The sequence below is a fragment of the Miscanthus floridulus genome, chromosome 7 (genome assembly GCF_019320115.1).
Source record: "Miscanthus floridulus cultivar M001 chromosome 7, ASM1932011v1, whole genome shotgun sequence".
In the NCBI taxonomy this organism is placed as follows: Eukaryota; Viridiplantae; Streptophyta; class Magnoliopsida; order Poales; family Poaceae; genus Miscanthus; species Miscanthus floridulus.
The window spans coordinates 57,729,370-57,756,771 of record NC_089586.1 but is presented as its reverse complement, the minus strand read 5'-3'; the positions used below and the strand labels follow the sequence as shown (position 1 = coordinate 57,756,771).

The 27,402-nt window shown below is 44.2% G+C and overlaps 1 pseudogene; it reads left to right on the top strand.

Moving 5' to 3' along the window:
* On the top strand, positions 1 to 27,402 carry LOC136465561 (protein phosphatase 2C and cyclic nucleotide-binding/kinase domain-containing protein-like; annotated as a pseudogene).

The window sequence follows — 27,402 nt, the reverse complement described above, 5'->3', positions numbered from 1 at the left end:
ATGTCTTCCCACAGTGCCTTCAGCTCCGAAGGCAAGGGCGAGCTGCACGACCCTCTACCTGGCAAGGCAGGAAGCTCGGTTTCCCTTGCCTCCACCACGAGAGTCACCTTCGACATCACCACCGCCGTCGGCACCGGGATCACTGCTAACACCGACGCCACAGCCACCGCCTCCTCGACAGCCGAGCTAGAGGGCACCATCCCCGGAACGGAAGGTCTTGCCACCGCGACACGCTGCAAGATGGGCTTCCAGGTCTCCTACATGGTAGTTGGGGCAATACTCATCCCCGGCATCCCTAAGCCACTAACAGAAGGTACAGGTCAGTCACACTCCAACAAAAAGCACAGCCAGCAAAAAACCAAAAGAAAACGAGAAAGACATACCGGGTGGCGAGTGGCACAACTCTGAAGGCCCACCCCGACCTTGATGCGCCCATAGCACGAGGACTGCTCCCGGACTACGACCCGCACCCCCTCACTTCGGACGGGGTCAGGGCCGACCCAACCTACTCCTGCTCGGCCTATGGATCGCCATGACCTCCGGCTCGGGGCTCCCCGACCAAAGCAGCGGCTGGGGCATCCCCCGACTGCGTGTCACACGTCGATCGAGTGCCAGTCTACCCCTCAAACCACCTGGACTATTCAGCCACATTCAAGGTAAGCGGGGCCTACTCCGACCACAAGTTCGGCATTGGCACCGGTCCCACCACTGCACATTCGCCAGGACGCTCCTCGGACTGCCCGGCTCGTCCAGCCGCGTCTGCCACAGGCAATGGTGGAGCTAGCAACACTACCGAGGGCGTGGTGACAGCATCCGCTTCACCGCCCGCTTATCAACGGCGTCCGCGGTGGCCGCGCGCTTCCTCGACGTAGGAACCTCCGCGCATTGCGCGGCCTTCTGCTCCTTACCAGCAGACGTCGCCATAGGGTCACGACGCACCACTGAGGTCGCAACAACCTCTCGACTCTCCTCCTCATCGGAGAAGGCCATGTTGCCTAGATCCGTAGGATCATCCAACACGAGTTTCGACTCGATGTCGCTCACATGTTCCCTGGCCTTCACATGCCGGGCGACCTCCTTCTTCTTCCCTTCCTTCCGCTAAACCTCTTTGGTTTTCTTCTTCTTCCGGGCGTCTGCCACCTCCTTCTGGGTAACCTACCGGTCCTGGCCCACCGCCCCCTTGGGAAGGTGTGGCCGAGACTTGTACCTCCCAAGCCCCTGTGGAACAAATGAAACAAAATCAAAAAAGAAGGGAAGAGGAAAAAGCATGAGCAAAGTGAGGGAGCATACAAGTGAGGGCACGATCGAGGCATTAAATGGTATAGGTTTTCCCACCACCATCTCGTTAGGCCTCAGCTGTAGCACCCAGCCGACGCGACTCCAGATCTCATCGTCTAGTAGCTCCTACGGCTATTCGCAGTCAGGGTCTGACCGGCCGTCATACCTCCACATTAGGTGCGTCCTCTCTACCAACAGCGCGACCCAGCGGCAATAAAGGGTGTGGAACACCCGCACCCCATCAAGGCCATCCCTTACAAGCTTCTAGAGCTCCTCCTCGATGACCTCCACCTTGTTGCTCTCCATGTGGGTGCAGCCCCACGACCAACTCTTCTACTTCACCGGCCTCCCGCTGGTAAATGCTGGAAACGGTGCCCCCACCGGATTCCTAATGTAGAACTCCTCCCCATGCCATCCTTGGTCGGAATCACATGGGAAGTACGTGGGATACGAGTTTCCCACACGCGGCTTCCTCTATAGGGCAAAGCCTCTGACCGGAGTGATCTCGGCCAAACTCTAGTCCGTCATCGCTCTCCTAGAAAAGAAGAGCCGGAAGAGGTCCACGTGCAGCTCCATCCCAAGGAAGGCCTCACAGACGATGATGAAGCCAGCGATGTGCAGCACCCCCATTGGATTGAGGTGCTACAGTTCCAAACCCCACTCATTGAGGAGCCCGTGTAGGAACCAATGCGTGGGGTATCCTAACCCGCGCTCATGGAAGGTAAGGAAAGACACCACCTCATCGGGATGAGGTTGTGGGAACTCCTCCTCCTTCCTGGGGACCCTCCAGTGTGCCACCTCCTAGGGCGGTAGGAACCCCTTCATGACGAATGCCTCCAGCACCGATGCCCTCATGGTGGATGACCTCCAGTCCGACATTCCGATGAGTTTTCCTCTTATCCCTCGCTCTCTCTCCCCTTCCTTTCCTAGAAACCTCCACAGCTCTCAGGAACACTCTCGACGAGGAGGAAAAGGAAAGGCGGCAGTGGCAGATGACAAATAGGCAAAAGAACGAGGCAAACACCCTCTCTCTTCTCCTACTTAAAGGAAAGGGAGCAGTGGTTAGGAAAGGGTGTGTCGATCAGGAAGGCGAGGCAGCGGGGTGAGAAACTCTCTCTCTCTCTCTCTCTTTCCATTTAATGTAGATGGGACACCCCCTGATCGATGAGACATGCCCAGTGTGACGAAATGGCTCCTAATCAGACAGGACACGACCGGGACATGGCCCAACACTACCGCACGACCAGCCACTACCGCACGTCAGGCGTGAAAACCGAAGTGCCACCACACGTGGATGGCTCCCCGTCTCCCTAGGCGTGACCTAGAGAGATCCAACAGCAAAGTCTTCACTGGGATAGACTAACCGGCCTCCTGAGTTGATCGATCCACTCAGGATAAACACCTAAGATACAGGTCCTGGTCGGATGGCTCCGACTAGAGCTCTTCGAACCCCGTCTCTCAGGTCACCGAGGTGAGCATGTGTCATTAATACATACAATTCACACAAGGGCTAACCCACGATTAACAAGCGTAGGTACCGACCGGACATCTCCGACTAGAGCTCTCTAAACTCTGTCACTCTAGTCGTGTAGGCACCACCACATGAAATCTCCGCCAAGAGACAACTAGACCTCCTTGAGTTGATCGAGTCACCCAGGATAGATCAACTGGCCTCCTAAGTCGATCGATTCACTTAGGACAAGCACCTGAGATACAGGAAGGAAGCGAAGGGACACCCCATGTAGGCCATGCCAACTCCATCTCGAATGGTGAGCTTGGGTCCCGGTTAGACATTCCCGACTGAAGCTCTCCGAACCCTGTCTCTTAGGTCATCAAGGTAAGCATATGTTCATTAAACACAAAACTATTCATGCAAGGACTTACCCACGATTGACAAGCGTAGGTCTCAGATGGGTGTTTCCGACTGGAGCTCTTTGAACCCCGTCGCTCTAGTCTTCAAGGTAAAACAACATCAAAGTCCCTCTATTTCAATTTAAAGCATTCATACATCCATATGCGCATTCATCTCATACGCCTGAACCCCCCAGACGGTTAGGGCATGAACCGCCCGGGGGCTCGAGAACTAAGCATCGCACGTGCAGCGAAATGCACCAAAATGCTCCGTGTTGCGCCATGAAGCGGTGGCTTGCCTCATTCAACATGAGCAACCAAATAGAGCCAGGGGAGAAAACCATAGATGAGCCCCGTGCGACCTTCGCCCAGTCTAGCAAACTAGGTCATCTCAACCTTCTTGTTCGATCCTGAACCTAGCAAGCCCATAGAATCTCCATCGAGGGGAGGCCATCAGGCCACATAGGTCGGTCTATGGAATGACCCAGGCATCTGCCGGGCCGTAGGTAAAGGAGTAGTGGAATGTCACAAGAGGCCTATGCCGACCCCATCATGAATGACGGACCTGGATTCCACTCGATCACACCCGTTAGTGAGCTCACCGTGCTAGTCTTCGAGCCCAAGCGATCGAAACAGGCGACGAAACTCAGCCCCTCCGGTTGTGAGGAACTAGATGGGGTAGCGCAAAAATGACTCAGCCCCCATGAAGGCCCAAAAAGGCTCGGAGGTTTAAACGCCATGGGACCGTGACTCTGAATTCATGTCGACGGGATGGCGACATCTGGCTACGGCTTGGGACCATGACTCCTTAACCCGCATCGACGGGATAGGCGACATCTGGCTACGGCTTGGGTCCGCGACTCCTTAATTCACGTCGACGGAATAGGCGACATCCGGCTACGGCTTGGGACCATGACTCCTTAACTCGCATAACGGCTTTAGATGACTTCACTAACTAAAACTAACTCTTTCGATCCACGGCAAGCATCGACGTGTGGGGTCTACTCGCGACTCCACCTTACCCGATCCCACGGCGCGCACCGACACCAAAGATCGAACTTTGTTGCATCCGAAACTAAGTTATTTCCGTTCACGACGCGCACCGACGCCAGGGCTTGTTTCAAAAACTAAAAACTAACTCATCCGATCCTCGGCACGCACCGACGCCGAGATCATTAAGTTCCATCTCAGTTCGATCCCCCACGCGCACCGACGCCGGGATCATTAAGCTCTGTCTCAATCCAATCTCCACGCTTAAAACACCTCGGCTGCACAATGACGCCATGGTTAAACAAAATTCCATCTTAAACTAAAAAACATGCATAAACGCCTGCTGAGACAACACCCCCAACCGGTTCAGCCTAAACCACCTGGGGCTCAGGGGCTACACCCGCGGGTGCGCTCACGCGCACCCACCGGCAAGACAAAAATCCCCTAGATGATTCTGTTCGAATCGCCCGGGGGCTCGGGGGCTCCTGTCGGGTTCACAAACCTAGGGTCCCTCGGGGACCGGCTTCCACGCCAGGGCTCAGCCGAGGAAAGCGGCCTTTCTTTCTTTTGGACCGGACCACAAGTCTAAAACCAATAGACCGGAGCACTCGCTTCAGGCCTAGGCCACCTTCGGCCCATCTCTCCGATCAGAGCACTAGCTCAGGATCACGCCAGCTCCAAACGGCCTCTCCGATCGGAGAGCTAGCGTCAGGCCCCGGCTGCCTCTGCACGGCCTCCACTCGGAAAGCCTGACCCAAGGACCGCCTCGGACTCCGACCCCGTGACTCCGACCCCGCGACCAGGGCTCACGGGAAGCCTGCTCACCGCTCTTCTCCGCTTGGCGCGCCAGAACCGACTAGGGACCATCCGACCGGGGATGCCCGCTCGGAAGGAACCAGAAGGCGTGCGGAGAAAGGCAAGGTAAGGCTCGCAAGTCAACACCACTGTACCAGGGACCATACCCTACATGAAGCAGTGCTTCTGCAGCCACCCTGACACAAAGTATTGTAGGGGCCGCTACTCCCATATGGTAAGCCCCCTCCGCGTGTCTCTGGACACCAATTGCGGTATGGCTCTAGGATTTGCCATACTGGGTGAACATAGCATAGCTCCTCACATGCCACTAGGCATCCAGAAGTATTCTACAGGTACTGACGTCATCCTTCCTAAAGAAGATAGCTCGACCTTCCGTACACATCTGACATCCTATAGCAACATCGACAGAATTGGGAGGCTTCAACCATTATCCAGTTTTCATCACCGTAGGCAGCAAGACTTAGAAATATCTATACTCTCCCCCTCTCACCTGTAAGAGCCATCCCCTTCATCTATAAAAGGGGATGCGCTCCCTCCAACCAGGGGAGATCGAGTTTTTCTTCAAGCTCAGACTCACTAGATTGACATCAACACTCTCAACCACAGGACCACCTAGTTTCGACCGTGACCCTTCTAGTCAGAGCCAACCGAACCTCTTGTATCCCACCTTCTTCCTCCTTCTCGTTTGTACCCCCACTACAGATTTCGAGCACCTAGGCTCAAGAATAAAGTCACCGACCGACCCCGACTAGACATAGGGCACGTTGCCTGAACCAGTATAAATCCTATGTCATTGTATGCTAGGCCACCTCCGATCATAACGTACAGCAAAACTACAAATATTTACTAGTTGGTCACTTTCCGCATCGACATGACTCATATCAACCAATCACATGTATACACTCATAATCATATGCATATACATATGGAAACATGAACTAATAAGAAATGTTGCATATGTTTCAATTGAACACTTTAAGTGAAATGCTTATATATGAATTCTTGATGATCATGCTCATGCTATGCAAGTCAAGTTATGCAAGGCTAACACCTAGGGTGTTACACGCTACACACGCCTAGAGACATGGACGAGGTCAAGGCGACTGGAGACGAGGGGGAGGATGAGGCCATGCGCGCCAGAGCCTAGGATGAGGGTGACGCCAGCCGCCAGAGATGAGGGAGAGGACGTCTCGTGCGCTAGGGAGAGAGGACGAGGTCAGTCGCCAGAGATAAGGAAGAGGGCACCGTCGCGCACGCTGGGGAGACAACACCGGACGACGACAAGGCTGGCCGGATCGAGATGAGGCCGCGCACGCCGGATCGAGATGGGCATATGGCGTGAGTGGCGAGCACGGCCATAGACGAGGAAGAGGGCACGGGTGGCGAATGCAGCTGGCATGGGGGAGTGAAGAAGTGCGGCGTGGTGGCGGCAGTGAGTGAAATTTCAGGAAGAAAAAAGAAAGAGCACCCATATATATTCGAAAATCATCAAATTTGAAGTTAGTATCACTGAGAAAGACTAGTTATAAGTTTTAGCCCAAGATTAAAAAGAGAAATCAAACTTCTTTAAAAATTTGATTTCAAACATAATTTCAAAATAGTAGATGACTTCAAATGAAAAAGTTGTCAACTATAAAGTTGCATAACATTTTGAGATCTACAACATTTGTATTGGTTGTTTCTCCATTTGAGGTGATTTTAAAAATTCAAATTTTAAATTTGAGAAATTGAATATAGTTTTCCTCAATAAGATGACTGCAAATGAAAAGTTGTCAACTAAAAGTTGTATAACTTTTCAAGATCTACAACTTTCATATTGGTTGTTTCTCTGATTTTTTATTTACATATGCATTTCAATCCTGCATGAGTTAAATTTCAATCCATGCAAACATAATCATAATATCCATACCAATAAACCTAATGAACATAATTAACTTGCATACAAACATAATTAAAATATCCATACAAATAAACCAAATTAAACATAATTGTTCGAATAAACCTAATTAAACATAACAGTACGAATAAACCTAACTAACATATGGATCCTACAAACCGGCTGCAACCCTCTCCACTGCCAGTAGCGTATGTCTCAGATTGTGCAACCACGGTCATTGTCTATGTAATACAAGGCCCGCACTACAACACTCTCCATTGCCTCACAACGTCGAGGACATGGCATCACATAGATGTAGCATACTAGCAGACTATCGATGGCCTGGTTCTGCCTAAATCTCATGCAATACTGGATGCCAGCTGTCGTCCTCTAGCCCATCGCTTCCATGAAGTCTCAGGCATACCCTAGTCGCTTAAAAGCTTACGTGAGAATGGGCTACAAGCCACATGTAGCATAGGTGAAATCTTAGAGCAAAACCTGCAAACAGACAAACAAAAAATATCAGGAAGCACTCATATAATAATAAGAATAAATAAACATTACTCTCATATCATACACGACATACCACATCCATATGGTTGAATGTTGCATGCCTCTCGCTTATTCGTGGCACATCCATACTATACTGACATAAAGCTTCTATCTTCAAGGACGAGAAATCAGGCATACAGTAGCCAATTCGCTCAATTGCCTACAAAGAAAGTAGCACGATATCGATCTAGGCGCCTATCTTGGTCAGCGACTGTCGTCCAGTCTGCACGATGTCCTAGCACACCTCATTATTGTACCTAATGGGGATCTTGAAGGCGAGACTGCACATCCATAACTCGACATCCATAACTCGCCTCCTTCATCATTCACGATCTCACTTGTTGCCGTCTCGAAGATGTTCCACACCCCGAGCAGCCATAGTGCTCCTTCCAGCAACTTGACCGGTTTTATAGCCTGTGACACATACAACAATCATGTTATGAATGAATGTATATATGCATAAATTATATTAGCAAGCAAAACTTAAAATATTTCATATTATTGATGAGTCTAGCTGACACGAACCAGCCCTATCTAGCGATGACGCGAATGGAAGATCGCCTGGGTGGAAATCTGATTCCTGTGGCTGGAGAAGTCCGCCGTCATTCATCGTAACAAAAAAAACTAAAAAACATCCCAATAAATATAGAATCCCCATATAAATATACCATGCAATATATATATCAGATAAATATATAAAAAATAAATCATCAAGATATATATATATATATAGTATATTCAGTAGCCAGCTACAAAATAAGTTATTCTATAGCCACCTTCATTTATGATAATTTCATATACTAATTTACGATAATGTCAATACATATTTACGATAGTTGGGTTACTAAACACATGAGGATATTTACAAACCACTTAGTAAGGAGTTACTATAATCTCGTAAATTAATATAATAATTATCGTAACTCAAAGCCGAGAGCAAGAACTTGCTCCCCAAGCAAGAACAAGGATGAACACGGATGAACAAGCAAAGACCAAAGATTTAACCTGTGTCTCGGGCTTGGAGGACAGTGGAAGCGGGTATATATAGATGGGGACCTTTAGTCCTAGTTGGTGGAGCCTATCGGACTAAAGGATCAACCTATAGTCCCAATTAGAGCCAAAACCTAGGATAAAAGGCAGCGGGACCTTTGGTCCCGGTCGGTGGTTCAACCAGGATTGAAAGGCAACCTTTAGTACCGGTTTGAACCACAGGCCAGGACTAAAGGTCCCTGCTGCACTATCCGTTGGGCAGTGGATTCTAATCCAGGTTGATGGTTCCAACCGAGACTAAATCTCTTATTACTCCTAGGCCAAATTCCGGTCATGACTAAAGCTAAAAAACAAAGTTTGTTCTCTACTAGTGAACCAAAAACATGTTAGTCAAAACACTGGCCGATTCCTTCCTTTTTAGGGTAAGCATGCCAAATTTGGTGTAAACAGTTTGCAATGGTTTTCAAGTGTTTTCAGGTGTTTTTGGTAAGTCTTTTTCAGAAGCATGTTTTAAGTATTTTATTGTCTTCAGACATATGTTGCAAATGTTGCATCTAAATATTTTAAAAGTTGATAGGATGTTGCACATGTTGTAATGTCACCCGCCTGCTACAGCTGCTAGAGGGGGCGCAAGGGGTCGGGCGGGGCGCAGACGCCACGTGGGGTTGGGCGGGGCGCAAACGCTGTGTGGGGTCGGATGGGGCGCAGACTCCACGTTCGCTGGCGCGGGGCGTCCGAATGCGCGCGTCCGTCTAAACGTCCGGGGGCTAGCACTACTGCCAAGGATAACACTAGCCGCATGGGCCAAGTGATAAAAAGAATTATTGTATTGTTTGGTTGCATTCGTATCCACCTCAATCCTGTGTATTGGGTGGATTGGGTCAAAACTTAGTTTTCACCTCAATCTATTTCCGATACATGTGGATTGGAATGAATATAAGTGCATCCAAACAAGTTATAAAGATAACGACATCTAGCCAAGCACTCTCAGCTCAGTCTCTGTGAGGTTTTTATAGGATTTTTATGGACATTAATAAGCTGACATGACATAGTAAAGATAAAGAGATGATAAAAAATTTATGGGTTGAAATGAGTTTCATGGAGATTGAAATTTATCTAAGCCGTTTCTACCCAACAGGAGTTCTGGAAACCGAGACATAAAACCCCACTGAGAATGGCCTCAAAGAGTGTCAGTCTCACTTCTTGTGAAGTTAAATATTTGCATCTTTGATCAAATACATAAAAAGTATTAATATTTATCGTACATAATTAGTATTAATAGATGAATCGTTGAATATTTTTCATAATAAACTTATTTGAAGATTTTCATAAATCTAGTCAAATTTAGAAAAGTTTGATCAAGATAAACCCAATAGCAACATTTTTTGTTTGGGACCGAGTATGTATTTATCATTTATCAAGCAATCTCTACCTATATTACAGAACGGAAGAAGTAGCTAGCCAGTGAACTGATGAGTCCATAAAACTTAACATTTGTCCAAGGAAACGGATCGATCGATGGACTGTGAGTGCTTTTATAACAAGCAGATCAATTTAACATCCTAATTAATAATTCAACACTTTAGTAAACATCCTAATAATTCAACGCTTTTAGGAGGGTGTACCAGCAGCAAGAAGCAGTTGACAGTCGGTTTTAAATTCCCAATGTACCCTCAATTTCTGAAAAAAAAATCACTTAAGTAAATTGCCAGAGCCGGATTACAAACCACTGATAGTGATTAATCTAATGCAGTTTTTTTATATATTGCCCGTTAAAATACTCACAAATGTTTTTTTTATATCGCCAATTGAAATATAAAATTAATTTGGATATTGCCAATTCAAATACAAATATAAATATTTATTGGAAGATGCTTTCTTAAGGATTCCGTGGACGCCTTTTCATTTTCCTCTGCAACCGGAGGAGCACTGTTGTGCAGCTATTGGGCGAGGGAACAGGCCACCAAATCATCACATCACACGGAGAGGAGGGACTATGATTCATCGAAGGGTGCCGACATGGCATTTCTTGTCAGATTTCACCCTCTCCTGGGAGCTACCCTTAGGCCTCTGTGCTTCTGCAGTTCTGTCCTCGACTATATCCTGCTGCTGTTCCCTATGTTTCGCTATCTTTGTCCACAGACAATCAGACAGAGTAATAATATAATAGCCATTTAACTCGCATTATTACTCGTTTCCAAAAAACAATCTCTATACTTTATTAGCTTCGGATAATTTTTTACTGTTGAAGAATTTATACGCAGACGATGTAAGGGCATGATCAGATGACTTACAAAGGTATTTCTGTTTCTCAGGCTTGCTAGCGTCCTGATAACCGATCGGGGTGATAGTGTCGAATGGTGCTCCCGATCCCAGCCTGAGGCACCGAGCTCCCTCGTCCCGCACCCATTCCTCTAGAGGCCGCGTAGGCCCACGCATGACGGAGACCACCTAAAGCCTGCTTTGTTTCGCACGCCCCCACGCACGTAGCAGTATTTGCAACAAGCGCGCGGTGACTAATGACGACGCACTAGCAGCAGCGTATGTTTCGAGATCTACTTTTAAAATATCAAAAAAAATATTTGTAACATATTTGGAACAAAACACTTAAAACATATATGTATTGCATAGCAATATGTACAACATCAGATCTACTTTTAAAACATTCAGATTAAACATTTGCAACATACGTCTGAAATAGATAAAACACTTGGGCGCTTGAAATATACTATAGCCATTGCAATATGTGCAATATGAAGATACTTTTGCAATATCTAGATAAAATATTTGCAACATACCTGGAACACTTAAAACATAGGTTTGCAATATGCGTATTTTCTCATTGCAAGATGTATAACATCCCAATTTACTTTTACAACGTCGATATAAAACACTTGCAACGTATCTCTAAAATACCTAAAATACTTAAAACATGTTTGAAACATGCTCTTCCAACGCAAACATCTCCTTGCTGATTCGCAGATGGAGGCTCATCAGGGTATGGAGGTCACTGGTGTGCTCGCCGGCGATCTGGAACTCGGGCAACGCGGAGCTAGCGGCGACACACAGAGGGTGAGTGTGGGGGCAGCACAGGCGGCGATGCACGCAGAGGGCGGGTGGGTGGCGCGTGGAGGTCACCGGTGAGCTCGCCGACAACGCGGAACTGGGAGGCGGCGCACAGAGGCTAGATGGGGGCGACACGACCGCGCAATGGTGCAGAGAGTGGGTGGCGCAGAGATCGGGTGGCGCAAAAGTGGGAACAGTGTCCGGATGCCTCCGGACGCTCAGGCTGGAGCGTTTCCATTTTGTTTACATACATTGTGTTGCTTGTGCTATTCGTATTTTTGAAGAAAAATACCTCACAATAACCAAGCTGTTTTTACGAGCTGATTAAATAGATGATTGATGTGTGAAAGTGTTGTGGTCTTTGTTAAAATGATCGGCGAATGGTGTGTGAGTGTTATGTAAAGATGGCAACGGGCACAGAATGCCCGCATGCCCGCGGGCATGGAACCCGATGGGCAAGGATACGGGCACCACTTCTTGCCCGGGCACGGGCGCGGGCACCATCCTGAACCCAGAGGATAGTTCTTCGTGGGCAAAGAAATTTGCTATCCTCGCCCGCTTATCCGCCAGATCCGCTCCACAGGTCTAACATGTGGACCTACAAGCAAATATATGTATATATACACGATTTGTTATGAATACGTATCTTCGTATCTCTTGTAATGCACTAATTTATGTATATGCTCAACCTGGCGGGCACACATGCCGGGCATTTCATGCCCGCGGATGGAGGGCACGGGCGTGGTTTGTTGCCCGTGGCGGGTCGTGGGCGCGGGCGCGGGCGAGAGATTTAGCTAGTGGACGGGCGTAAGAAGGTAGTATCCACGGGCACCACGCCCGTTGCCATCTTTAGTGTTATGGTCTTTCTCCATTCTTATCAAACAGTAGATTAATGCTGCCTTTCAATTAGAGGTATAAATAAATGGTATCGATATTTCCTTACTCACATGATGCTCGCCCAAGTTAGCCGGGAGCACCGCCACAACACACCTCTGCACCACAACGCCACCTCTGCGCTGCCACCGTTGGGCTATGTTCGGCATTGTCGCTGCTACCCGTGGGCAACTAGCTGTGCCCTACTAGAGATTGATCATCACCGATGCCTCTATCATCGTTAGTATTATTAAACTGTTGCTGATGCTTATGACCAATAGTTCGTAATACGAACCATAGGTGATGAGACTATCACCGTCGTTCGTAAGAACGTCCTGGTTCATAACTATCACTGTCGCTTCATCTTATCGACCGGCGGTGATGGTCCATCATCACAGCCAGTTTGCACCACCAACCGGCAGTGATGATGTGCTCCTCATCACTGCGCCTCATCATCTGAACCGGCGGTGAAGATGTTTTTCACCGCCAGCTTGTTGTATGATACGGCGGTGATAACAATGTTGCAGCATAATAAAATTCATAATTTTTTTAAATAAAGTCAGAAAAAAACAAACTTTATATCTTTGTAGTTGAAGACTTTTCATTTAAAACCATTTGCAGTCCTAGAATTTTTTTGAAGCACTCAAATTTTGAAATTCAAATTTTTTGAATTATACAAACGACTTTAGATGGAAAATGACCAAAACCAATGTTGTAGATCTCGATGAGATATATTGTGGTTGACAACTATTTCATTAGAAATCATTTATAGTCTCAAATTTTTATTTGAAGTTTTAATATTTTAAAAATCAAAATTTTCAAACAACCTTGGATGGAAAATCGACCAAAATCAAAGTTGTAGATCTCGATGAGAATAACACCTTTGTAGTTGATGAGTTTTTCATTTGAAATCATTTGAGGTCTCAAAAGTCTGGCTGAAGTTTTGACGTTCTGAAATTCAAATTGTTAAACGATCTCGGATGACAAAACAATCAAAATCAAAGTTGTAGATTTCGATTAGAACAATAAATTTATGGTTTTTGACTTTTCTTCTGAAGCCATTTAGCGTTCTAAATATTCATTTTAAATGTTGAAAAGTGAATACTAGGGGAATAGATATGCTGTGTAGACACAAGTGACTTAGGGGTGGAGTAGTCAGAGAAGAATGGTTAGAGGAGCAAAGAACAAAGGTCTCATATTTGAATCCCAGCACTGCGTACTACGAAAAATAGCATGGAGTTGGATCTAGAGCAGCTTTCCAGTACCATGAAGCTGGAGCTAGTGGGGAGCTTTTCAGGATTGAAATAATTTTTTTGTTATTTTTGGCCGTTTATGAGAATTTTGAAAATTCAAATAACCACCGGCTGGTAATACGAATCGATTGTGATAAGCTATTATCACCGCCGGTTGCAAACCGCCTGTGATGTGAATGTCATCATCACCGACAGCTTACTGTCGAGACCGAAAAACACTAGTAATGACTTTACAAACCACTTATATATGTTAAAATGCAGTAGTGGTGGCTCACCTCAATCCTAGCCGTGGCTATCCATAGATACGCTAGGACACAGGTCCTCCATCATTTTGCCCATGAGGCCTTCTTTGGCTGAATCGGTCAATCCTCCATGTGGACAACCGATTAGGAAGAAAAGGACAGAAAAGATCACAAAAAGAACATACTCTCATCGTCCTATAATAAGTGCACTTGTAGAGTTCAATTTTTTCCTAAATAAGAGGACATCTACATATGAGACAAACCAACTCTAGTTGTCTTTTTTTACTCTCTCTTCCCAAATCACAATGATTACACCTTTATAGGGGTATATATGTAATTTTCACTAGCATTGATATCTTCATCATAATTCTAGAAGTGCGCTTATTTTGGGACGGAGAAAGTAGGTCCAACGGCGAAAGTGCTAGAAAGAAAGGAAAAGAAAGGACTTTGATAATTTAGAAATAGTTCATGTTCCCAATGCATAAGTGCCTATTAGCTTTTTATTCTTTTCTAGAAACGACCAAATCAACTAATACTGGACTTTGATAATTTAGAAATAGTTCATGTTCCCAATGCATAAGTGTCTATTAGCTTTTTATTCTTTTCTAGAAACGACCAAATCAACTAATACTTGTAAAATGCTTAATAAATCACAGAAATATCCAAAAATAGTAAAACAAACTTTGTTGGACTTGTTATGCCTGGATCTATACATTAGAAGTGAAACATCACGCATTTAATGCTTTTCTGCAAGCACCCATCATTGAGCTGCACCAATTTGAAGGTACTTAGGCCCTTCGGATTTATAGGGCTAAACTTTAATCTAGGGCTAATCTTTAGCCCTTAGAATGAAGGGGCTAAAGATTGGCCAATGGGATTCTTTGGATCCAAGGGCTAAAGATTAGCCATGTACCTATTATAACCTATTTACCCTAATTAATACACATGCACAGCCATGCATAGGATGGGTGGGGTAATATGCGTCTTTTGCCCCACATGACCACTTTTAGCCCTCTTTAACCCACCTTACAGGGGCTAATGGAAAGGGGTGGGCTAAAATTTAGCCACCACTTTTAGCCCTCATGTTTGGATCCATGAGGACTAAAAGGTGACAAAAGGAGGTGGACTAAATTATAGCCCCATGGATTCAAATAGAGCCCTAAATGAGCGAAGGTGGAAATGCAAATGAATAAATGATGATATGATTGGTCTACCATCAATGTATGTTTTGTGATGGTCCAAAAGGAAAAAAAACCCTCACCGTGACCACAAACCTTGGTAGTCTAGTATGTGTATGTGTGTCATCTTTTTTTTGCTTCTTTCAAGCACTTCGCGTTGAAGTTTGGGCTCGTGGAGTGATCAAATGATTACAATAAGTGTGATACATATGGATGTTGCTTTTACTTGATATCCAAAGAAATATTTGTTACTGACATTATCCACACCTAACTTGCTTCGTATTCGACACACATGTATTCGCATTCACAATTGAGACAACCTATGTTTGTATCCGTATTTGAAAGTATCCATGTCCAACTTCAAAATCAATGGGAAAATATGAAAACAAATATGATATCAGTGATATATCTATATTTGATCTAGTATACCCCTACTTTTGACTATTCTCTTCTTACAACAAATCTATAGAAATTGATTGAAAGCCCTAGTTTGGTTTTGGTAATCGAGTGAGAACTAGTGAACTAATGCTTTCAATGAGTTTAATTAAGGTCGTAGTGTCCACATGAGGAAGTTGAGTAAGGCTAGGAGATGGTGGAGATGATGATCATAACTATGAAGAAAGTGCTCAACATGGAGATGATATGGAAAGCAAGCCCGAAGGCAGAGGTATATGCATAGGGGCTTTGCTTTTGCCAACCAAGGTGCAATAGAGTACATAGTCGGATTTAGGATAGATAATCATACTATAAAAGGGGAGATCTATGTGATTACGATTTCTAAGTGCCATTAGGTGAGGATTAACAATGCATATGCATTAGGCCTGTGAAGTGGTGAGAAGGTGAAAATGCTTTGAAAAATGTTTTTAAAAAGCTAACTCATTGACTAAGCTGATGGTGTTCTTGTTGGAACACATTTGGAGTTAGTTGATTTGAAACGCATTTGAGAGATGTTCTTGGGACAAGGTTTTTATCCTCACTAAAATATCTGGTGCCCTATTTACAGGGGGTCACCGAAGAATAAGTTATGTTGCTTGCGCTAAGTTTTTCACTATGCTAGGGGCACCGGATTTCCGGTGGTCGCTGGTCACAACACCGGAGAAAGAAGCTTCTATGCCCTATAGCTATGGTTTGCTACTGTATTTATCCGATGGACCCAGCTACAGAGCACCAGAGAATGCGGTCCTCAGTTGTACGCATGGCATGTTCCTATGTAGCGAAAAATTAAATTGCATAACACTTTCTCTAGTGGGTGGTCACCGTTCGATGACCCCTTGGAGCTCTGGGTAGTGACCAGTAAGGTTTTGATCATCACCGAAATTCAAATCCAACTTGGATAAGAGTGTGGCTACTCCGATTGGCTGCTCGGAGCAGGAGTCAGAACTCATGCATGACACTTTATTATGCAAGATCGAGGCCTTCCCATGCCGCTACCTGGGTATTCCACTATCAATTTTCAAGCTGAGGAAGGGCGATGAGCAGAAGTTGGTAGACTCGCCTCCAGGATACCATAGTGGAAAGGAAGATTACTGAACATGGCCGGGAGGATAGCATATCCAGGGCTACTCTCGGCAATACGTCCACATGTCGATAGCGATGTGCCTTTCGCAGTGGCCGATTGAGCAAATTGATAGGCGGCGACGCGCTTTCATTTGGTGTGGCGAGCAGACGGTCACTGCAGGCAAGTGCAAAGTGGCCTGGAAATCATGCTACAAACCACATGATCATGGAGGGCTGGGCGTCATTGATCTGGCATGCTGGGGTTGCACTGAGGGTGATGGGAGTGGAAATGTCGGGTTGATCAAAGACTGAATTGGTCTGGCTTGCATAGAAAAAAGAAAAGATGGTGACTGTAGTTTTCAAGGCACAACAGTGTCCATTGTTGGCTCGGGGAATCGACTTTCTTCTAGAGGACAACTGGATTGATGGCACAAGCATTCAGTCAATGCCTGCGCTCTTTAGGCAGTTTGCAAGGTCGGGGGGGCACTGGTATGTGATGCACTACCGGGTAATGCATGGGTGCGCCACATCACTGGAGCACATACGATTCAGGTCATCAACGAGTTCATGTTTGTGTGGCAGCAAGTTCGGCACTTTCAACCCTTGTAGGGAACACCTGATGTGTTTCGGTGGAGGCTCACATCGGATGGAGCCTACTCTTTGGCCTCGGCTTATGGAGCCATGTTCTTTGGAGCTTCGAGGACTCTTGGGGCAAGGGAGATTTGGAAGACCTCGGCACGCCAAGAGTTCATGGCTTCTTCTAGTTGGTAATGCACAGGAGATGCTGGACCACGGAACGACGATTTCACCATGGCTTGCAAGACTCCAGCAACTACATCACTTGTGACCAACTGACGGGACTATGGATCATATCATCTTGGGTTGTGTTTACAGTAGAGAGGTCTGGGCCATTCTACTAGCCAAACTTCATCTTTGGATGTTGTGCTCATCAATGAGGAGGATGTCATGGAGTGGTGGCTGCGCAACAGAAAGCTCGTTGTCAAACCGACGAGAAAGGGGTTTGATTCGCTCTTCTTCCTATGGCTGGAGACTGTGGAAGGAGAGGAACTCACACTTTTGATGGAGCTTCTACTAACGTGGCTGGTTGGCTTACTCGATCTAGGGTGAGGCCGAGGAGTGGTGTTTAGCAGGATACAAGCACCTCCTGTCCTTGCTAACACTGATGTAGTCTCCAGGTGTCATTCCAGTCGCAAGCATAGTAGTATGTAAATAATTTCACTTGATGCCCATGGGCCGTTGTGCTTTGGTAATAGGTGGATTACCATGGCGTTTATTTGTAATTTTGTGTAAACTTTCTTCTCCTGCTTAATGAAAACCGTGCCCGAGGCATGTTCGAGAAAAAAAATTCAAATCCACAAAGAAGACCATCACTCTAGTGCCACCGGAGAGGTGAGCACCGGAGCTTAGTTCTAAGAGGTCTTGGCGTGAGGGAAATTCAAAAGGGGCATCCAGATGGTCTGTGACCCACTGAAGATCTCTAGTGATGCCATTTTCAGTAATGTAAAAATCCAATAGCTAATTGAGTATGTGGGGCTATAAATAGAGGGTATAGATGGGCATGATAATTCTCTAGGGTCCTGTGCTGATATTCACCACACTAGAGCTCAAGTTAAGCCTCCACTCACATTGCTTTGCTAGTGATTGCATTTTTAGTGAGATTGGTGATCTTAGTGCATTTGCTTGAGAAATTTCATTTAGTGGCACTAGATAGAGATCAAGTTTGTTGTAAGTTTGCTTATTGGTTGCACTGCCTAGATGATTCGGTGCATCTAGACTCCCACTAGAGCACTCAATTGAAGATATTGTGAGGTGTCTTGGAGGTGAGGTGATGATTTGTGAGAGGCTCTTGTGCTCATTCTCACAGGAGTAGGCAAAGAGCAACTTTTAGTGGAAATAGAGGTGTGGGAGAGTGCCTTGTGATTGACTTGCCTTAAAGATCAAACTCTCAAGTAGAGTAGGCAACCTTGCAGGGCAGAGTATTGATAGAGAAGCATTGATCTTAGACTACCTCAACATGTACATAGTTAACCAGTAAGTTGGCAAACCACGAGAATATATCTTTATGTGTTTCACTTGTGTGGTATCACTTGTTCACTCTATCTTGCTTTGGTTGTGTGTTCATTTCATAGAGTAGAGATAGTAGAGCAAGTATAACAATATGCTATAAGCAGTCTGAATGCTGACAGGAGGAGAGATGAGAGGAGAAAGAGGGAAAGCGGGCGGGCTGTAAGCTTACAGCCGGTTTAAACACAAGACCCGAGAAACTCTGAGAGAGACATGTGCGTCATGTATTAATGCTGAGAGCTAGTAGTATAGATAGACTGAGAGTAGGCTCTAAGGATCCTTACAGCCAATAACTGACTGTATTATTAGTCTTGCTCTTAGGACTTACACCTAGGAAGCCAACCTAGACACCTAGCTAGTTATTTCATCTTTAATGACATTATAACTTAGTTGATATCGGCCCTGTGTCACTTATGCTGAAATATTGTGAGAGAGAAAAAAATGTTCCATGATTAAAAAGTAGCTCAAACGAAATAGGGCCATTCTCTCTACAAGAATCATATAGGTTGTTGATCACCTTGGGTTTGTAAAACAATAGCTAAAGGTAAAATTATTAGGGTCTTCTTTGTTTCTAACCTCGTGCCTAGTCTGTGTGCTAGCTAAATTAGACTATTTATCCTGCTATTCAAAGATCTTTTTATTCTTCTGTGCTCGCCTTTAAGCTTTCCTGTTATGCCATACACCTAAAATCAATTCTATTTTTTCTAACAAAAATATGATAACTTGGCCATTTCAATAAGCCCGTATATGTTTAGAAAAACAGGTCCGTCCACAGGAGTAGTGGCGTGGGGTTGGCATTGGCATCAGCGTCACCACCCTTGCGTCTTTGCCTCGATCGCTTTCCTGTAGCTGTTTAAGCTGTCTCCAACCGGAAATTCATCGTGGAACCAGACTAATAGATCTTCAAACATAATACTTATAGTATTTGATAAAGCATTTATATGAAAAACCTTTAAATACTAAGGGAGTCATAACCCAAATATAAATATTCTCTCTTAAAACTATTTATATAAAAATTATTTTTCAGTCTTATTATTAAAAAGATAAAAATAGTTATTGAACTATTTACGAATGGATCTAAATTTAATTTAGGTTGCGTCGTCGGAGGACGGTCCATGCTCATCACTAGGGCGATTCTTCCCTCACCTTGCAGCCTAGCTAGCGGCTACTTGCTGCACACCCACCTCGTCCTCTCTATCATCTCCTTTCTCTTTCTCCGCCACTGCTTGCTGCTCTACCCACCCCATAAATTCCCCACTCCTTCCTCCGTTTCTATCCCCCATTCTTCTCCCCAGGCCGCCGCCGCTGGCAGCCGCATATTGCTGCTGTGGTGCTTTGTACTCCTTTGTCAATCTCGCTGCCGAAGTTACATGGCTGATTGGCTGACACCTCTTTTTTTTCTCCCTTATTCGTTTTATGCGATTCTTGAACTTCGAGTACAGAGCTGTCAGGATTATAGAAATTGGGATGTGTTCCATGCCAGGGTTTCCTTCTTCTTTTTACATTCCAAGCTCATGCCGTTGAAACATTTACTTCTTCGTCTTTTGGTAGTGATTGTTCGACATTTCTGGCTTGTATGCAGCTGTGCAAAGATCTTACACAACAGTGAACTACAGTGCCTTTCGTGTCCAAATCTTGGCAGAACTATATGCAAACTGTTGTAGGTGTAGCAATGATCATCCTTTTGCTTTTGTGTAGCATTCATGCTCAGGACTTACACCATTCTCTTGGAGTTCATATAGTTCAGAGCTACGAGAATTATGCTATTAAGATGTCGACTAAGTATGTTGCATAACAGAAAGCTTCCTGTGTTCAATATGCATATGCTCTACATTTCCTGTCTCAATAACTGGTTTTGCATAAATTCTCTCAGTGACTAGGTAGGCATACCCCTGCATATGTATGTTAATTTATTTCTGAAGGACTTTGTCCGGTCATTGTTGACTAGCTAGGCATTTTGTTTTATTTAGGTTGGCATTAGACGGACTCCAGTCAACTCCATCCAATTGATAGGTTGGCATTAGACGAATTCCAGTCAACTCCATCCAATTTGATGGTTAAACTATCAAAGATAGTGTTCTGATATCTAACCAAAACAAGTGCCGGGTGATGCGAATGGCTGCTCAAGTTCCTCAGATTCTTTAAATTCTGAGTTCATCCTCAACTCGGGGCTCTTGGTTCATGCCCTTGGACGATTCATTATACAGTGGAGGATTTTTTATGGCTCATGTTGCCTCGTGATATTGTGGTCTGACCAAAGCTGCTTTTACATCTGATTCATGGGCTGTCAGCTTCCAAGTGTTGTTCACAACTGAAGTGCTCTTTGTGCTCAAATGGGTGCCTGGGGCAAGCACTGACTCCCGAGAGAATCAAGGGGAAAGTCCAGTCGCTGGAGAGGGAAGGCAGATTCTACTGATTCAGATGATTCTTCTGATGACCTGGGAAGATGACGATGCTTTTAACCATATGAATGCTACAAGGGAATCAACTGTTGGCATCAGCCGACTGTCGAGGGTCTCTTCACAGTTTCTTCCTCCTGATGGATCACGCAAGATTCAGGTCCTTTGGGTAACTATGACATGAGATATCCTTCCTGTCTCAAAGAGGTTACTACCCAGAATCACTGGACAGGCAATCAAGATAGCTACTGCATACATTACCCCATTTGGACCAAGTCCTGATGACCACTTCTTTGGTGTGTTGATGGCCATGGGGAATATGGAGCTCAGTGCTCACAATTTGTGAAGCGAAGATTATGCGAGAACCTGCTCAGAGATAACCGGCTTCGACAGATGATGTGTGGCTCTTCATTCTGCTTTTGTTGCAACGAACTCACAGTGCATGCCGACAACTTGGATGACTTCATGAGTGTACTACTGCAGTCACTATATTGGTCAGGGGTAAAACTTGTATGTTGCGAATACCGGTGATTCACGTGCTGTTATTGCCGAAATACGAGGGGATGATATTGTCGCTGTTGACCTCTCCATAGATCAAACCCATACCGATTTGATGAGCTGAAGGGTCAAGGAATGTGGTGCTAGGGTTCTAACGTTGGACCAAATAGAGGGCCTAAAGAACCCAGATGTGCAGTGTTGGGGTACTGAAGAAAGTGATGATGGCGATCCTCCAAGGTTATGGGTGCAAAATGGCATGTACCCAGGAACTGCTTTACGTAGCATTGGAGATTCTGTTGCTGAGTCAATTGGTGTCATCGCAGATCCTGAGATTTTGTCCGGATCTCAATTCCAACAATCCATTTTTGTTCTTGCTAGCGATGGCGTTTTTGAGTTCCTTTCCAGTCAAACAGTTGTCGACATGGTAAGTTATATCCGTCACCTTAACAAATCATCGTTTGCATGATCACAATTTGGGTGAATAGGCACACTCTATATCCCAAGGAGTTGCTGCAGTCACAGAGCATAAAAGATACATTAGATATGAAAATTTTCCTATTCAATTAGAATAGTTTTCTAGCATGAAGTTACCACTCAGCATCAAGGAAATGTCTCGATGCCAACTCAGAAAATTAATTATACTCCCAGTGATATGAGCGCCCCCCCCCCCCACCCCCCCCCCCCCCCCCCCCCCCCCCCCCCCCCCCCCCCCCCCCCCCCCCACCCCAAAAAAAAAAAATCTGTTTTGTTTTTCTATGGAATTGTCTGTATCCCACATTTTAGGAGTCTCTGTAAAGTATATTGTTATTGGTTTAAAGTAAGAATTAAATCTTTTCACCCTAAAGAATATCAATAATGAAGTGTTAAATTACATAAGGACTAAAGTAAATTTACAGATTAATGGGTTAACTCAAGGATTCAATTCTAATGAGTGTTAAGTCAGTATTTTAATGTGAGGTTTCTACTCTAATATGGTGAATTGCAGATTTCTAAATACAGGGATCCTCGAGATGCATGTGCAGAAATTGTTGCGGAGTCCTATCGTCTTTGGCTACAGTATGAAACTCGTACAGTATGACATTACAATCATAGTTGTGCACATTAATGGGTTAACTGATGTATGGAATTATTTTTTTTTTCTTTTGCATTGTTTCCATATCAATGTTTCATCAAATTCCCTGAAGAAACCTCACATGTCTACTCCCACTATCTTACTGAAGGAATTTACCCAGACTGTTACAAAGGTGACTTTACAACCTTCACAGCAAGTAGTAGGACTGGCAGGCTCTGAATCACCACTAATAGTAAGTTCCAACACCAATAATCAGCGCTCACAGGCATGATTTATCACGGGCACGACTTGAGGGCGCTTGAAAGTTCTCTGGAGAATGGTCAATTATGGGTCCCTCCATCTCCATCGCATCGGAAGACATGGGAAGAGCAAGTAAGGTCTACCAATTTTGTCACTATTGAACTTTCCCTTTACTTCAGAAGTTTCTTGATGTCTATATAACTGAAAAACCTGATATGAAGGCGCATATTGAGCGGGTACTACATGATCATTTCCTATTTAGGAAGCTTACTGACTCACAATGTCATGTTCTACTTGATTGTATGCAACGAGTTGAGGTGAAATCTGGGGATATAGTAGTACAACAGGTTATCTTCTTTCTATGTTTGTGAGCTCAAATGTGATTGCTTTTTTAGGTTGCTATAAGTTAATAAGTTTTGAATATAGGATATTGTGTGATGCAGGCGGCGAAGGTGACTGCTTCTATGTAGTTGGCAGTGGTGAGTATGAAGTTCTGGCTATTCAGGTATATATTTCAAATCAAATATATGCCACATGTAAATTTGATATCGGATTGAGTTTTCCATGCTATTAAAATCAAGCTGTTAGGAATTAGAGACCAATAGGATGAACCCACGAGTTCTTGTGCAGAAGGATCTTATCTAAGATAAGCAGCACTAAAAGAGGAGCACCTTTATGGTTGAAATGGATTTAGTAACTTTCTCATGTATCCATCGATTCAAAGAGTCATGTAGTATTGAGGTTATATAAAGTTGTTTGTCTATAGTTGATGTGCAAAACACACTCAAAGGGAAAGCACCAGAGCTTTGGTCACTGCCTTACATTGAATGCATTTCGAACTTATTCTGATCATGTGTTTTTAACAAAGACAAGTAGTTCATAAATCCATCTTTTTGCTGATCTTTATTGCGCAAATGTCAAAGACTAAGCTGATTTACATGGAACAGGAAGAAAATGGAAAGGAAATAACCAAGGTTCTGCATCGGTATACAGCTGACAAGTTATCTTCCTTTGGGGAGCTAGCACTGATGTGAGATTTGTATTTGTTATTCATTACTGTTTATCTTTTTTTTTTAAAAAAAATACACAGTACTACAAATCAGCCATTTGCAATTATTTCCTTGTATAACCTTATGAGGGGACCAGCCCTGCTTTCTGCATTCACCATACTAAAAATCAAGACATAGATATTCCACACACACACAAAAAAAAATCAACCCCCTGGGGATTAAGACCCTTCCCTGAGGCATTGATGGAAGGTAGAAGAAGTTCCTCATCCGCAGGGTCGAGAAAAGGTTATGAACCCCGGCTATCCAGGACATGCCTCTAATGGCAAGGATGCGCCCCACAGCCACATATCATGCTGCAACCGTCAGTGGACCGTGCATTTCACTGAAATAGCACGGTGAGTGGCATTCTTTTGGTGAGTACGGGTAGTTAAACTCTGATACCTTGCACTCATGCTTCGCTACCGCTGCGGTATGTGCAAGTTCTTAGAAAGAGAAATTCATAAACTGACCACTCAAATTCTTTTGAAGAGGCACTAGCATTTGTAGAAATTGGGAAATAATATGTGTGTTCTTCTGGAGTTCACAACATTAACTTATAGTGTCTGAATATTGCAAGGTACCATCATAAGAACTCTTATTTGACTCTGATACTATTGACCAACATCTAACTCATGTAAATTAGTAAAAGAGAGCCTACTTATGTTTGTCTAGAATCTGAGTTCTGAAACCTATCATGCAATGACTTGATATAATGGAATAAATTGATTAAGTTGAGATGGATAAACATGCCACTCACTGTTTGATTCATTTAATCATCATTTACTCTTGTGATAACAGGCACAATAAGCCACTTCAGGCTTCAGTTCGTGCTGTGACCAGTGGGAACATTATGGGCTCTAAAGCGGTGAGGGACTTCCGGGGTATTTTGATGTCAGAATTTTCAAACATACCATCATTGAAGTTGCTCCGATCTGTAGAACTGTTTACAAGATTACAGTGCTTCAACTAAGTCAACTTGCTGGGGTCGCTTGTTGAAGTATCTTTTGCAGATGGGCAAAAAATAGTAGATAAGGTACTTGGAGTTGGAAAACAGTTGCTTGATATCTCCTTTTCATATGCACTTCTTTTTTGGTTATCAGCTGCTAATAACATGTTTTCACTCATCTCTACCATTTTTCAGATGATGACGTCTCTTCGCTATATGTCATTCAAAGAGGTCGTGTGAGACTTATATTGGCTACTGGTCAAATGACTTCAGATACCTGGGATCTCATCAGTGCTCAAACAAAGCAGGCACAAAGTAGTCAGGAAAATGGTAATTATGTGGTTGAGATAGATGAGGGAGGGCACTTCGGAGAGTGGTCTCTCATTGGTGAGACTATTGCTTTTACTGCTATTGCTGTTGGTGATGTTACTTGTTCTACTATCACGAAGGAGAAATTTGATTCAATTGTTGGGCCTTTGCCTAAACTTCCACAAGCTGATTCCAAGTAATGTGTCTGAAACATCTTTTTTTGTGTTGGTAACCACCAGATGCTTGTCAATCATCAAACTTATCTTGGTTGGCTTATTTTCAGGATTAAAGAATCTCTGGTAACCGAGGGAGAATCTTGCAGATGGTGATTTTCCTTTAGGAGGGTGAAGCTCTCTGATTTGGTAGGCGGTTAGTACCCCTTTCTTCTCCTCTAGCATGCTTTAGGAGATCTTGTTGGGGTTCTTTTATACTGATACTCAGTTGTATATATTTCCTCAGGAATGGAAAATGTGCATATATGCTGCTGATTGCAGTGAGATGGTCTCGTCCAAGTTAGGGGCTTCTGGTATGTTGATGGATTCTGCATGATTATATTTGATTTTTGTTCAGATAATTAATTTCCCTCGTAGACACCCTATGTTTATAATTAATCATGTTTTGATTTTGTTTCCTGTTTTAACCATGGACCAGACAAGATCAGAAGTTTAAAAAGGTTTACATCAAGAGAGTACAAGATCTCCATAAGGAAGTACAAGTTTTTGAGGAAAAGGACCTTATGAAAAGCTTGAGCAAATCAACTTGTGTGCCAGAAGTTCTGTCTACTTGTTGCTGATCAGTCATACCTTGGAATATTGCTGAATTGTTGCCTTTGTTGCTCAATGGCTTCAATACTTCATACACCACTAAATGAGTCATCTGCAAAATTCTTTGCAGCCTCAGTTGTTGCTGCTCTAGAAGAACTTCATCAGGTGATTACTGTTTTACTTTTCTTTATTGAGTAATTGGCACATGAAACATTATATATTCGGATTATTTTATTGAGTTATTCCACAATGTGTTACAGATGTTTCCCTTGACATGCATGTTGATATGTATTTATGCATTTTCAGATGTCCATTATTTATAGAGGTGTTTCGGCAGACATTCTTATGCTCGATAGATCAGGACATCTGCAGCTGGTAGATTTTAGGTTTGCAAAGAAGTTGGAAGGTCAAAGGACCTACACAATATGTGGGATTGCTGACTCTCTGGCACCAGAGATTGTTCTTGGTAGGGGCCATGGATTTGCTGCTGACTGGTAAGTGGTTATTGACCCCTTTCGTGTATAAGCATTCCATATCACTGTATCACGTATTGTCTGATATCTTATTAAAGACAAAGTTATGGTTACCACTGATCTTTCTAATGTGGCTCTAGGAATTTCAAAGCAGCGTGCAATATTTCCTACCAGTTTCGTATGCAAACGATGAAAATGCCATTTTTCCTTGTGACCTCTGTATATGGAACAATATTTTTTTTTGAAAGGATATGTGAAACATACTGTCTATGCAAAGCATTTTTTATAGATGCGCCAAACATTGAAAATACTGTTTGTTCTACAGATATTGTCATTTCTTTTACAAGTTAAATGTCCAAATCTTGGCATATTTCATCTACCTGACATTCTCGGAACAGACTCAAACATGCAAACTGCAGTAGAAACCTTCTCAACAAAAATAAATGGAGAGGTATCCACTCCAAAAACAAAAACAAAAAAAGAAACATAATTTGAGCTGACAGAGTGACAGTACAAATACTTGAGTTTTCTTTTTCGGACATGGAAGATATGAGTGGAAATTATGACAGGTCCCTTTGATTTTGTATGATCAGGTGGGCACTTGGAGTTTTGATCTATTTCATGCTTCAGTCAGACATGCCATTCGGGTCCTGGGAGGGAGAGCGAGCTGGAACCTATTACAAAAATTGCCAAAGGTCACCTTGTTATTGCCAGTGTCATTCAGTGCTGAAGTGTTGACCTTATAACCAAGGTAATATCCTATCTGAAAATTGCAATTCACCTATCAATTTAATTTCAGCTTATTCGGACATCTTACAGCAGCTCTACTTATTTTCATTTATACTTTGTTAACAGCTACTTGCTGGTAGACGAAACACGCGCCTTGGAAACCAGTGGTGCTGAAGCTGTAAAGAAACACCCCTGGTTATGATGGCATTGATTGGGAGCGAATAGCATCTGGGAACTTGTGCAGTACCTGAAGAATCACTGAGCGTGGTCAACAGCTGTATAGAAACTCTAATGAGGACTTATCAGCATCTCATTCTGTGCCGATCAAAGACCCAGATGATCTTACTGCTCCAGAGTGGGAATCCAGGATTGGTGA